The sequence below is a fragment of the Macrobrachium nipponense genome, chromosome 44 (genome assembly GCF_015104395.2).
Source record: "Macrobrachium nipponense isolate FS-2020 chromosome 44, ASM1510439v2, whole genome shotgun sequence".
NCBI classification, from domain to species: domain Eukaryota; kingdom Metazoa; phylum Arthropoda; class Malacostraca; order Decapoda; family Palaemonidae; genus Macrobrachium; species Macrobrachium nipponense.
This window is the reverse complement of record NC_087221.1, coordinates 17,988,809-17,993,098: the sequence shown is the minus strand read 5'-3', so window position 1 is coordinate 17,993,098 and position 4,290 is coordinate 17,988,809.

Genomic DNA, 4,290 nt, shown 5'->3' with positions numbered 1-4,290 from the left:
TAAAAGGATATCTGGGTGTACATTTGCAACTGAAAAATGTTTTAATAATTTACTGTATGTGAATTACACCGTTAATATTCAAAATAGGATATTGTTATTATTGTTGAATGTAAGCTGTCTTTTCAGGGTTGCAAATGGAACAGCCAGACACAGTGGCGGGAAAAGTGCTAAAATGCAATTTATAAAAATTAAAAGTATATACAGATATACTTATGTGTAATGAAGTAATACGTAGTTTAGTAGCAGAGTAGGTGTGGTCCAATAAAGTTGACATCTTGCCATAGTGAACAGAGAAAGAAGCAATTTTCCCACCACTGCGTCTGGCTATTCCATTCGCCACCCCGAAAAGGCGGCTTACATTCAACAATAATAACAATATCCTATAATATCAAATATTAACGGTGTAATTCGCATACAGTAAATTATTAAAACATTTTTCAGTTGCAAATATACACCCAGATATCCTCTTATTTACCTAAAACTTACACATAGCGTAACTATTTAAAGCCTGGGACGCAGTGTTACCATGCGCCAGCACCATAGGCGGAAAATACCAAGGAAAAAGCCGAGTATAGTTCCATGCAACATAAAAATACCATACAAACAAACAAAATATACAAATAATAAAAGGTCCTTAGAAAGCAGTAAGACCTAATAGTATATATGTCCAAGAGATACTATAAATGCACGAGATACTATATATGGAAAGTTTTTGTCTGAGAAAGAGACCTAGGAAAAGACAGTGCTGAATGGCCTCACAGATCCCAGCACTTGGCCTTAAGCCAAAATTTTTTATTCTACCTATAGCCCCAACCCAGCCAATAAGGTCTCTGATCAGACTGCTGTCACTTTCCCATACATTAACAAGTTAGCACAGGCAGTATGCCCACCAGGGTAAGACTTTGATAGAGAAGCCTCTAATGTTAAGACTAAAGAGCAGCAGTGAAATGCCTTCCTTGGAGGGCAGCTATGTGAACTTCACAATAAATCAAAACACATGGTATGTACTATATTATAGTACATACTATATGTTTTGATTAAAGTTATTTCCTATATGTTTAGTAAACCAAAATGAACAAATATTTGACATGAGCCCTTTTTAATTCTGTCTTTGTGCAAATGTCTCTATTCAATCTAGCTATTCTTGATACATATATGTTTAATTGACTTGCACACCATAAAGATATGGTCCCCATAATTCAAGACTCAATTCCTCCAACATGTAAAATCTTACTGATACATTAAACAGCTGGGAAAAAAACTTCCTTTTATACTCACTCATCAAGCACCAACAAACTATGAACTATATATCACATACTGGAAAAGATAGCATTTGATCTGGTTAAATATGTAGTGGCAACAAGAACACAAAATCAACAAGCAATAGATAAACCAGACTCCTAAATTCAGATTCTCTTTCAACAAGGAAGCATTCTCAGCACTTTTCAACTTGTCAGATCAAATCAAGTACTCTTGACACCAATAGGAAACAGAAACAGTTATTTGTACAAAGACTCAGAGTAAATCTAGTCACTCAAAGCTGCAACAGGAAACAGTTACTTGTACAAAGCAGACCAGGCAGCAACTGTATGCGTGTGTACAAGGAAACCTGAACTTAAAATACAACAATCCCTGTCTCAAATCATGGATAAATGTTCACATATAATCCAAGTTAATTTCATACCAACACGACATAAGCAATGACATTACAACCTCCATAATACAGGGTCCCTCAAAAGGATAAGTATAAAACAAACTTAGGAGTAAGACTAAGGTCTGATCTAATAACCAGACAAAAGAGTAAAAAAACAGGGCAGATCTAATGCTCCTCAACACATCAAATCATTCAAGAGGGAGATAACAACTATTTTGTACCATGAATCTTATTTGCATAAAAAGTGAGATCTTGGGCAACAAGCACATGAGGCCAAGGTAGAATTGAAATGAAGCAGGCTGTAAAGACTAGTATAAGAGAATGACCAAAAATGACAGGTTTTCCACTTGAAAAACTTTGAGGACTGTATCAACCAATTTGAAGATTGAGAACTTCTCAAAATTCAAGCAGGCTGTCTACTATTAAACAGTTGGGAAAGACTTGACTGCAAGATACTACAGCTGAGCTCCCAAAATCTCATTCACTTTACAAACCCTTACGACCATAAAAATGATATTGTCATGTTACAATAAAGTTTTATACATACTTACCTGACAGATATATACTTAGCTATAGACTCCGTCGTCTCCGACAGAATTTCAAATTTCGCGGCACACGCTACAGGTAGGTCAGGTGATCTACCGCCTGCCCTGGGTGGCAGACTAGGAACATCCCCCGTTTTCTAATCGATTCTTCTCTTCCACCTGTCTCCTGCGGGGAGGCTGGGTGGGCCATTAATCGTATATATCTGTCAGGTAAGTATGTATAAAACTTTATTGTAACATGACAATATCATTTTTATACATTCAAACTTCCCTGCCAGATATATACTTAGCTGATTAGCACCCATTGGTGGTGGGTAAGAGACAGCTAACTACTGAAATAGACAGGTAAACAACATATGTTGTAGGTATTTATAAACCTTGGTTCCTACCTTATTAGGCTGAAGACTTTGCGGCTACTGCCTTGGAGTCTGCTTAGCCTCAAGAGCCTCAGCGAGATAATGATCTATGGCTAAGAGTTCTTTGGGTCTGCCAATGGGGTCTTATCCACTTACTCGGCAGAGCTAAAGGCCGTTGTCATTGGTGCTATTCCCACTAACAGACAATACACCTTGTTCAAGGAGCACAAAACCGATCCCGATCACCTGATCCTAACATCCAATGTTAGTTCTAAGATTGTAAGGAGTTATCCCCGAACTCCTCACAAACAACAAAAACTCGAAACATAATTACACTTTCATTACAAAATATACAAAAAAAAAAAATTTTGTACTCCCCTACTAGTCATACATACCCTTGATCCCCTACCAGCAATGACACTCTGCTCCCGTGCGACAGTAGTGAGCTTGCTACTAGAAAACCAAGCATATCTGACAAGAGGGTTTATGTACGATAAAAAACACAAAATTAAGGATCAGTCTTTGCTCCAAGACCCAGTACTGTATCTGCTGATACAAAAGGACCTAGCGAGAAGCACTTCTCATAGGTCACTCTCACATCCTTCAGATAATGAGATGCAAAACACTGAATTGCACCTCCAATATGTAGTCTCAATGATATTCTTTAGAGACATATTCTTTTGGAACGCCCAAAGACGTTGCTACTGCCTCACTTCATGCGTCTTGACCTTTAGAAGACCGAAGGATTCCTCCGAGCAGTTCTTGTGAGTGTCCGTAATAACGCTTCTCACAAAGAAAGCCAAGGCGTTCTTGGACATGAGTCTTTTGGGGTTCTTCACTGCACACCAAAGACCTTGTTGACAAGCTCCCATCTGTCTCTTCCTCTCTAAATAGAATTTAAGAGCTCTCACTGGACAGAGAGATCTCTCTATCTCTCTGCCTACCAGGTTAGATAGGCCTTTTACCTCAAAACTTCTGGGCCAAGGTTTTGATGGGTTTTCGTTTCTTTGCCAGAAACATTGTCTGGAAAGAACAGATGGCAGCATCTCCTTTGAACCCCACCGTGGAATCCAGAGCGTGTAATTCGCCTGTCCTCTTGGCTGTAGCAGAGAGCCACCAGGAACAAGCATTTCCTAGTGACGTCGCGGAAGGACGCCAGATGTAAAGGCTCGAATTTATCCGATGAAAGGAATTTCAGGACCACGTCTAGATTCCAACTAGGTGTTCTAGAGTAGCTGCTTTCGAAGTCTCAAAAGATCTAATTAGATCGTGTAGATCTTTGTCGTTAGCAATGTCCAGGCCTCGATTCCTGAATACTGAAGACAGCATGCTTCGGTATCCTTTTATTGTCGAGACAGATAGGTGGTGATTCCTCTCTCAGAAAGAGGAGGAAATCGGCAATATTCACTATAGAGTACTGGATGAGGACAGCTTCTGACCCTTACACCACCTCCTAAAGATTCCCACTTCGACTGGGTATAACTCTTCTCGTCGAAGCTCTGCGGGCTCTAGCGATAGAGCCCGCAGCCTGCGAGAAAAGCCTCTCGCTCTGACAAGTCTTTCGATAGTCGAAAGGCAGTCAGAGCGAGACCTGGGAGGTTGTGATGAAACCTCTCGAAGTGGGGTTGTATGAGTAGATCGTGTCTGTTTTGGAAGCTGATCTGGGGAAGTCCACTATCCACTCCAGTACCTCCGTGAACCATTCCTGGGCTGGCCAAAATGGGGCTATGAGTGT